Here is a 10,751-nt window from a genome sequence, read left to right on the forward strand (position 1 = left end):
GATGAAATGTTCTGTGTATATCCATTAGGTACATTGGATGTAAGGTATAGTTCAAGTTCAATGTTTCCTCATTGGTTTTCTTTCTGGATGATCTATCCATTGATGAAAGTGGATATTGTAATGTTGTCTATTAGTCCCTTCAGATCTGTTAGTATTTGTTTTATATATTTATGTACTCTGATGTTAGGTGCATATTTATTTACAATTGTTATATCCTTTTGATGAATTGACCACTTTATCACTATTAATGGCTTTTTTTGTCTCTTGTTACAGTTTTCTACTTAATTGACTTACAGTCGATTTTGTCTGATATAAGTATAGATACCTCTAGTCTCTCTTTTGGTTTCCATTTTCATGGAATGTCTTTTTTCCATATCTTCATTTTGAGAGTGAATGTCTTGGAGGCAACATGTAGCTGGTTTTTTCTTTTTCTTTTTCTTTTTTTAAAACCTATTCAACCATTCTATGCCTTTTGATTGGACAATTTATTCCACTTACATTTAAAGTAATAATTGATAGGCAAGAACTTACTATTGCCATCTTGTTCATCGTTTTCTGGTTGTTTTGTAGTTCCTTTGTTCTTTTCCTCCTCTCTTGCTGTCTTCTTTTGTGAACTGATGATTTTCCATTGGGGTATACTGTGATTCCCTTTTCTTTATCTTGTGTGTACATATGTACTATATTTTTTTGTTTGTTTATTTTGTGGTTACCCTATGGCTTACTTGAAATGTCTTATAGCTATAACAGCCTATTTCAAGCTGATAACTTTTATCACATACAAAAACTCTACTCTTTTACTCTCCCCTTACTTTATTTTTATTTATTTTTTAAAATTTATTTTATTTATCCTTGTTTTTTTTTTTTGGCTGCATTGGGTCTTTGTTGCTGCGCACGGGCTTTCTCTAGTTGAGGCGAGCAGGGGCTACTCTTCGTTGCAGTGCGCGGGCTTCTCACTGTGGTGGCTTCTCTTGTTGCGGAGCACAGGCTCTAGGCACGCAGGCTTCAGTAGTGTGGCACGCAGGCTCAGTAGTTGTGGCTCGTGGGATCTAAAGCACAGGCTCAGTAGTTGTGGTGCATGGGCTTAGTTGCTCCGCGGCATGTGGGATCTTCCCGGAGCAGGGCTCGAACCCGTGTCTCCTGAATCGGCAGGAGGATTCTTAACCACTGCACCACTAGGGAAGCCCTCTTCCCTTACTTTATGTTTTTGTTGCCATAATTGACATTTTTAAAAAAATTAATTAATTTATTTATTTATTTTTGGCTGTGTTGGGTCTTTGTTGCTGCACGCAGGCTTTCTCTAGTTGCAGCGAGCGGGGGCTACTCTTGGTTGTGGTGCATGGGCTTCTCATTGCGGTGGCTTCTCTTGCTGTGGAGCATGGGCTCTAGGTGCGTGGCCTTCAGTAGTTGTGGCACACGGGCTCAGTAGTAGTGGCTCGCGGGATCTAGAGTGCAGGCTCAGTAGTTGTGGCGCATGGGCTTAGTTGATCCACGGCATGTGGGATCTTCCCGGACCAGAGCTCGAACCCGTGTCCCCTGCACTGGCAGGCGGATTCTTAACCACTGCCTCACCAAGGAAGTCCTTGACATCTTTTTATATTGTGTATCCATTAGCAAATTATTATAGCTATATCTATTTTTAACACTTCTGTTTTTTAACCCTTACACTAGAGTTAAGTGGTTATCATGCCATCATATTACAGTATTAGATTATTCTGAATCTGACTATATACTTACCTTTACGAGTGTATTGTGTATTTTCATGTTTTCATGTTACCAGTTAACATCCTTTCATTTCAGCTTGAAGAACTCCTTTCAGCATTTCTTGTAAGGCACATCTAATGGTGATGAACTCCCTCGGCTTTTGTTTGTTTGGGAAAGTCTTTTTTTTTTTTTTAATTTAATTTATTTATTTATTTATGGCTGTGTTGGGTCTTCGTTTCTGTGCGAGGGCTTTCTCTAGTTGCGGCAAGTGGGGGCCACTCTTCATCGTGGTGTGCGGGCATCTCACTATCGTGGCCTCTCTTGTTGCGGGGCACAGTCTCTAGGCATGCAGGCTTCAGTAGTTGTGGCACGTGAGCTCTAGAGCGCAGGCTCAGTAGCTGTGGCACACGGGCTTAGTTGCTCCACGGCATGTGGGATCTTCCCGGACCAGGGCTCGAACCCGTGTCCCCTGCATTGGCAGGTGGATTCTTAACCACTGCACCACCAGGGAAGTCCTCACCTTCATTTCTGAAGGTCAACTTTGTAGAGAAAAGTGTTCACGGTTGGCATTTTTTTTCTTTCAGCTCTTTGAATATATCATCCCACTCTCTCCTGGTGTATAATGCTTCTGCTGAGAAATCTGCTGATAGCCTTATGGGGGTTGTCTTGTTTAATATAAACTTTTTTCTCTTGTTGCTTTAAAAATTCTCTTTTCATCTTTGATTTTATACAGTTTTATTATAATTTGTCTTGAAGAAGATGGTTTTGCATTGAAAATTTGGGGTGACCTATTGGCTTCATGAACTTGGATGTCCAAATCCCTCCCCAGGTTTGGAAAGTTCTCATCACTATTTATATAAGCTTTGTACCCTTTTCTCTCTCTCTTCTTCTGAAACTCCAATGATTATTTCTTTTAATGGTGTCCCTTAAGTCCCATAGTCTTTCTTCATTCCTTTTCACTATTTTTTCTTTTTGCATCTCTTGATCAGATACTTTAAAATGATCTCTCTTGCTCCTTCTACTGTCTTTCTGTCGCATTTCAATTTTCTGGTTCTATAGCAGCAAGCTGTTCTCCCTTGTTCTCAGTGGCCAGTAGGCATCTAAAGTATCTTGGTTCCCTGACAGTTCCAAGTCAGGTGAGAAAGAAACCAGTTCCTTGAGCAGCCCTCCAAAAACCTGAAAGACTGGATTCACACTCTTCTTTCTCCTTCCCAAGGGAGCTAGCTGCCCCCTTGCTATTCTTTGTTCTTCATGGCTCTCAGGCAACCAAACTATGCCAGTTTCATCAGTTCTCTGAGTGAGGCAATATAAAAACTAGTCCCCCAGGCAGCCCTCCAAGAAGCTGAAACACTGGACACATGCTCTACTCTTCTCTTTCCCCTTGAAGGTAGAGTAGTGAACCAGGGTGTTTTTTCCTGGTGCTGAGCTGTGCCAGCTTGGGGGAGGGGCTGATGTGAGTAAAGTAAAATTACTCTTATTTGTTTCAATACAGCTGTTTCAGCTTTATGCTCACTTAGGTACTCCCAACTTCTTAAGTTGATTATGGAATTTTTGCAAGGGTATTTTATTACATATATCATTACTAACTGGTATTTTTGTGGGAGAATTAGGGCCGGAACTTTCTATTCTGACATCTTGCTGGTGTCATTTGATCCATTTTGAGTTAATTTTTGTATATAATGTGATGTAGTGGTCCAACTTCGTTCCTTTGCAAGTGGATATTCAGTTGTCTTGGCATCACTTATTGAAAAAGAATTATTCTTTTCCCATTGAAGTGTTTGGGAACCATTGTTGAAAATCAACTGATGAATAAATGTGGGAATTTATTTCTGGATTCTCAATTATATTCCGTTGATCTATATCCTTATCCCACTACCACATTCTCTTGATTATTGTAACTTTGTACCTAGTTTTTAAATCAACAATCATTAGTGCTCCAACTTTGTTCTTTTTTATCAGTATTGTTTTGGCTGTTCTGGGTGTTCTTGCATTTTCTTATGAATTTTAGGATCAGTTTGTCAGTTTCTGCAAAAAGCCAGCTTACTTTTGACAGGGAATTTGTTGACTCTGTAGATCACTTGGGGGAGTATTGCCATTTTAACAGTATGAAATTATACTATCTTCATGAGCGTGGGATTTTCCCCCCATTTATTTACATTTTCTTTAATTCCTTTCAACAATGTTTTATAGTCTTCAGAGTATGCATTTTATATTTCTTTTGTTAAATTTATTCCTTAATATTTTCATCTTTTAAAAATTTTTATTTATTTATTTATTTTTTGGGGCTGCATTGGGTCTTCGTTTCTGCACACAGGCTTTCTCTAGTTGCAGAGAGCTGGGGCTGCTCTTTGTTGCGGTGCGCAGGCTTCTCATTGCGGTGGCTTCTCATGCTGTGGAGCATGGGCTCTAGGCGCATGGGCTTCAGTAGTTGGGGCTCGCGGGCTCTAGAGCACAGGCTCAGTAGTTGTGGCGCATGGGCTTAGTTGCTCTGCGGCATGTGGGATCTTCCCGGACCAGGGCTCGAACCCGTGTCCCCTGCATTGGCAGGCGAATTCTTAACCACCGCACCACCAGGGAAGCCCCCTTCAATGAATTTTAAACTGTATTTTTGAGTTATTTTCTCCGTGGTTTCTCTAGAGTTTACTATATACATTATAACTTAACAGTATCTCCAGATTTATATTAACTTAATTCTATTAAGACAAAAAGATATTACTCTTATATAGCTCTTTTTCTTCCACCCTTTTTGCTTTATTATTATTATAGCTATTACATCTTATAGTGGGTTGAACTGTGGCCTCCAAAATGATATGTCCACTTCCTAACCCCTGGAACCTATGAAAGTGACCTATTAGGAAAAAAAGGACTTTGAAGATGTAATTAAATTAAGGATCTTGAGATGAGTTCATCCTGGATTTTCCAGGTGGGGGCTAATTCCAATGAGAAGTATTTTTTATAAGAGATAGAATAAGGGAAGACACAGACACAGAGGGAAGGCCATGTGAAGATAGAAGCAGATATTGGAGCAATGCAAATAGCCACCAAAAGCTGTATGAGGCAAGGAATGGAATCTCCACTAGAGCCTCCAGAAGGGGTACAGCCCCTCAAACACCTTGAGTTTGGATTTCTCCCCTCCAGAACTGTGAGAAAAACTGTCTTAAGCCACCCAATGTGTGGTAATTTTTTTGCAGCAGCTGCAGGAAACCAATATACGTCTCTATATATTACAAACCCAAAAGTACATTGTTATAATTATTACATTATATAATTTTGTATCTTTTAAAGATGCTGAGAGAAAAAAGGAAAGCAATTATATATTTATAGTGTTTCTTATTTGCCATTTCTGGTTCTGTTCATTTGTTGATGTGGATCAGAATTACCATCTGTTGTCATTTCCTTATCTAATACAGCTGTTCTTCTATCCACCTCCTTTGTACTGTAATTGGCAAAGTTGTTTCATTTCTATATATTATAGGCCCAGCAATACATTCATACATATTGTTACATACAATTGCTTTTTTTTTTTTTAATTTTTATTTATTTATTTATTTATTTATGGCTGTGTTGGGTCTTAGTTTCTGTGCGAGGGTTTCTCTAGTTGTGGCAAGCGGGGGCCACTCTTCATCGCGGTGCGCGGGCCTCTCACTATCGCAGCCTCTCCTGTTGCGGAGCACAGGCTCCAGACGCGCAGGCTCAGTAGTTGTGGCACACGGGCCCAGCCGCTCCGCTGCATGTGGGATCTTCCCAGACCAGGGCTCGAACCCATGTCCCCTGCATTGGCAGGCAGACTCTCAACCACTGCGCCACCAGGGAAGGGAAGCCCCTTAGGTTCACTCTTGAAACAATGGTGCATCTGCTCACTATCACATTCAGTCCTGCTTTCTCTCCTATTTTGCGCTGACAAATGGGTTTACAGGAAAACGCTGCCTGATTTAGCCTATGTACCTAGATGTTTTTGTTCCAAACAAGGGACCTTTGGTTTTATATCTCAGTGTGAAGCACTACTCTGGAAAATTCCAATCTATCAGCTTTTCCCAAGGTCTCCAGTGGCAGGAATCCTATCTCAGCATTTTCTCTCATCTTAGTTCAATCTTCATGGCACTTGGTAACTTCTCTTCATATATACTATGGTTGAAGTTCAAATGTTTTAAAGAGTTTCATCAAAGATATAACTTTATTAAATTAAAATATTTTCATTTATCCATAATTGATAGAAATCCCACTTTTTGTCTAGTTATTGAAGGTATGTAGGAAAGGTATGTTTTTTATTTTTAAGCTAATCATCTCATTGAGCTCTTTTTTAGTTCTAATTATTTTTTCTTTAATTCTCTGGGATTTTATGAGTAGAAAATTATATTACCTATAAATTTATCATCCAACAGTATATTTTATACTCCTTTCTAACACACACACACACATACACACATACACACACACACTTCCTTATCTTGTGTTGTCCAGAATATCCAAGTCAGTATTGAATAATAACTATGACATGAAGTGTGCTGTTATGCTCCTGATTTTTCATGGGAATAATTCTAGTGTTTTTACTGTTTAAAATGAAGGTGGCCATTTTTTGTGTGTGACAGCTGTCAAATTTTTATCAACTTTCTTTTAAATATATATCACAATAATGATCTGGAAATACTTTGTTTTGAAACTTAATATAATGTGGGATTTGTGTAGAGTCCTTTTTGGAGAACGTTGATAGTGTCTTTCTCAGATCTTTATTTTAGGTTAGGCGCTCCTAATAAACTGATGTCAGGTAGGATGGTTGGTAGTGGTTGCAAGCCTTCCTTTTCAGCCACACTTGATGAAAATTTTTTCTGCAGCTCAGAGGAAGATCTGGTGTGACTGCTTACCAAATATGTAGGAATATGAAATTTGATATAGGTAAAATATGTGATTGAATCAGATTGGCTAGCTCTTAACACAATGACATTCAGCAAATTTGAGTTAAAAAATTAAGTATAAAAGTCTAGGACTTTTTGATCTGTGGCTTAATAACATCTAGAAAAAAACAGATGTGAATTTTAGTTTTTAATCCATCATAAAAAAGTTATGTGATGCAGCTGTTAAAGAACCGGAAGCAATTTTAGACTCTATTACTTGATATGTAGTATTTAGAATGAAAGGGCTAGATCTCCTCTTCTTGGATATGATTTGACCAATCTGGAGTATGACTTTAAGATCTGAGGGGTACAGTTTGAAGAAGAAATAGAATAAGATTTTAGAAAGAGGTAATTTTAGAAAAATTGGTACATAGTTATAAAAAGTAGTAAGTAAACGTAGCATAGAGTTAACTAGTGTGAAGATTCATGAAAAAGGGTCTATGACATTTTAAATGATATTATATTATGGAGAAAAACTTGGTAGTACAAACTTGAGAAAGAAATTCTATAGTAGTGTGCTACTGGTAAGGTGTTCAAGTAAAAAAAGAAACAATGAATGACGTAGGCCAGGCCGCTATGTATCGAGATACATAGCCACTTAATTTACATGCCCAAAGCTTAGCTGGATATTTAAGAAACAAAATTGAGTGATACAGATCTCTACGCTCAAACAACTCCCACCTTGTTAGGCTTGATTTGAACCCTACATGAAGCTATTTTACAGGATGAAAATGTGCTTAACGTGATTGTCATGTCCAGTCTTTTAATTTAGTTCCCATAAGTACATAACCTACTCCCAGGGAATAATCTTAAGCACTAAGAAAGTCTTATTTAAAATACAGTATCCTTTTGCTGACAAACTCTTTGGTGGGTATTCAGATTATTCTCCCGTTTGGCTTCAATATCTCTAATATGAACTTATGCATTATGGCTAGAAATCTCTTGAATTTACAGATTACGGCCAAGTTTGGTGGGAGAGCTTTATAATAACAGTCTTTGCAATAGAGCCCAAGCAGAAATCAGAACAACGTTTTTGCACAGAGTCCACTTAAACTTGCACTTGCTCCTAATTAAAAGCTTGAAAATACTTGAATTAGGAGACACTATGGAAAATGCCATAAACTGGCAAAATGAAATATTAGAAAGGAAAGGTTCTGCTAAAGAGAAGTTTTGTTAATTCATGATTGTATTCACCTAGTAATCTTACACAAAAGAAAAAAGTCTTGAGACTTTCTCATCTTTGGGATATCCACATATCCCAAGTATCTCCTAAATGTTGCTTTCCCACAGATCCCAGTTTATATGAGCAAATATTGCTTTCCCACAAACTCCAGTTTATGTCAGTAAATACCACTTTCCCACAAATCCCAGTTATGCCTAAAGATAGGGAGGCAGATGGTGGGACAAATTCTACTAGGAGAGTGCTATCCACTTATTCCTGAGACTAATTAAATCTTTTTAAAATAAACATCAGTGGCAGTTTAAACAGAAACAGGAGAAAAGGGAAGCCAAAAGTCTGAGAAGTGTGTGAATGGGGGAGAGTTTTTGTCAGGATTTTCCATGCTGATTCTCAGTATGTGTTTTCCTTTCTCCCCACTTCCTAATCCACACCCACACATCCCATTGATCTCGGAGAGGCAGAAGTGAGTGATGGTGTGAAGCGAGACCTTAATTCCTTGCCCAGGAATTGAACGTGGGTAGCCTGGATGAAAACCAGGAATCCTAGCTGCCACACCCCCTGGCTCTTGCTCCCAGTGAAAAATGCATTTCTCACAGAGGCAAAACTGTAAAAACAGGTACAAAGTTTATTATTAGAGACACAGCACAACAACAAGTGGGAGATCACACAGAGAAACAGTTTGTTTAGTTAAGATAGAAGCAAGGCAGAGATGCACACCCGGAGAGCAAGGGTGTGGGCGCCCTCCTTAATGAGGAGGAGCACAGTAAAGGGGTGGTTAAGTCATCTATACAGGGCAGGTCTTCTGGGTCTTTGTTTACCTTTGGCCAATTATCTGGTTTCTTTTTCCACACCTGCCCTGCCTTAGGACCCTGCCCAACATGCGTGTGCAACAGCCCAGAGGCTATGGGATGGCCTTAGCATCACATATTATGGGGTGGTGCCCCCTCCCTTTTGACCCCCAAGGAGCCTTCCTAAGCATGTGCAATATTTCCCTTGCCCCCAGGATGGGAAATGTATGAACTCTTGATCTTTTAACAGGGTTTAGTCCCACTCGGTCCCTGCCATAAAAATGTCCAATGTCCAGTTATTTACCCTATTTCTGTTGCTGGTTTTTACATCAAGGTGCAGATCTCGAAATATAGACCGGAGTCCGGTCATAAATATGTAGTTCTGGAGCCCGTTTGTCTCTTGTATGTAATGTAAACAGGGGGCTGGTAATGAATGTCCGGCCTGGAGCCCATCTTCTTCTAACCCCAGGAAGTGTGAGCAGGAGGCTAGTTGTAAATGTCTAGCCTGGAGCCCATCTATCTCCTGCCTCACTATCCTCCTAAACCCGGGATAATTAGAAGATTGATTGCAGGTGTAAAATTCACGGGCCTTCCAAAAGTTGAGTACATCTCTCCAGGTGCATTTCATCTGCTGCTAATGGAAAAGGGAAAAGTATAACCTTTTACCCCAAAGCAGTTAGCTTGGTTAGCAGCATTAAATTAAAATGAGAAAATGCAAATCCTAATAATCTCTCACACTGAAGTAGAAAATCAGTTTTGGTTCTGAAATTTGGTGAGGAATAAATTCAATTTTTATTAGTTATTTCACATCCTAATGAGGATTCCCCAATGATGGCTATGCTTATGACTCTACCGAACAACATTTCAACGGGCTGACAGGTTTCTCGCTTTAATTTTATTCAAGACTTGGCGTCAATGATTTTTTTGGTTCCTAATTCGGAAAGACAAACTAGTCAGGGACATTTACTAGATACTTACATTGTCTTATGTGGCAGCCTGCCCTGCTTCCTTGGAAGAAATAAGGAATGGGTTTGTGATGGTCAGAGGAGACTGGTTCTTAGTGGCACACTGAAGTTACCAATCCCACTTTTAGTCTTAAAACCAGAAAACTGGAGCTGCCTATCTACTCCTGCCCCCACCTCCATTTTAATTGACAATTTAAAAAATTATTAGAGAAATATTCAAACATACACTAAAGTTGAGAGAATTGTGTAATTAACCCCATGTATCCTGTACTCAGCTTCAATAATTATCAATACTTGTAGGCAGTTTTCTGACCAGGAAATATAATGCCCTGAAAGCTTCAATTCTTTATCTCTATTTGGCTTTTGTCTTTCAAATTTTGGTTCCTGGGGCTTTGGACACTGCAATTGTATTAAAAGAAGGATTTGAGTAAGGAATTTAGTGTTTAATGTCTATGTCTTTCTCAGCTCTCCTCCCTCTTTGGAGAAGCCACTGGTTATAGGGTGCTAGGCGGAATCTGGCAGTATTTATTGCGGCCAAGAGCTGTTTTTCATAAAACAGATCACTGTCTCGATTTCCGTGCAGAAGACTGGCCAAAAAACAAAGCTGGAGAATTTATGGGTATCAAGCCAGTTCTTACCCCACCTCAGTGCTGTTTTCTAAACATTTACAGAGAGCAAATTTGCAGAACAGTTTTCTGGTCACACTCTAAAGTATCTCAGCACTTTCTCTCCCCTTCGCTTTGCACGTCCTGTTTGGGGATGAGTTGTCAATCTTTCTGAGTTTTTGGTGCTAACCTCCTCCCTCGCCCACAGCATCGGAGGCCGCTTGCAAAGCACTCCCAGTAGGGCCTCTGGGGGAAAGAGAAACTGCTGACCCGCAAGAAAGCGGAAACGTAGAACCGGAATTCCGCTCGCACACTTTTGTGTCTTGAAAAGTGAGAATCCCGGGGAAGCTTCCCCATCTGCCCCTCGCTGGCTTGGCAGCTCCCGGGATATAAGAAGGTGCAGGAAGAGACTTAAACCCGCAGCGGAGAGGCTGAGAATCCATCACGGAATGCATCCCAGCACTTGGTTTGTGGGCTCCTGTTTCCTTAAGCCTCGAAGGTGTCGTGGTTCACGGTCACGGTTCCGCCTCTCAGCGCCTCCGCCCCGCGGTTCCTGTCGGAGTTCCGCCCTCTCCGCGGGCACTGTAGGGAGTCGGTGGGTCCGAGTGCCCAGGACCCGA

The 10,751-nt window shown here is 40.1% G+C and overlaps 1 protein-coding gene across 7 annotated transcripts in view; it reads left to right on the forward strand.

Moving 5' to 3' along the window:
* The window catches only part of LOC309622639 (protocadherin alpha-C2), a gene marked incomplete at its 5' end in the record, with an annotated part of 176,592 nt that overhangs the window by 82,100 nt on the left and 83,741 nt on the right, over positions 1-10,751 (forward strand). The window lies entirely within an intron of this gene.

This window comes from Balaenoptera borealis, assembly GCF_965194805.1.
Source record: "Balaenoptera borealis genome assembly, chromosome: 2".
In the NCBI taxonomy this organism is placed as follows: domain Eukaryota; kingdom Metazoa; phylum Chordata; class Mammalia; order Artiodactyla; family Balaenopteridae; genus Balaenoptera; species Balaenoptera borealis.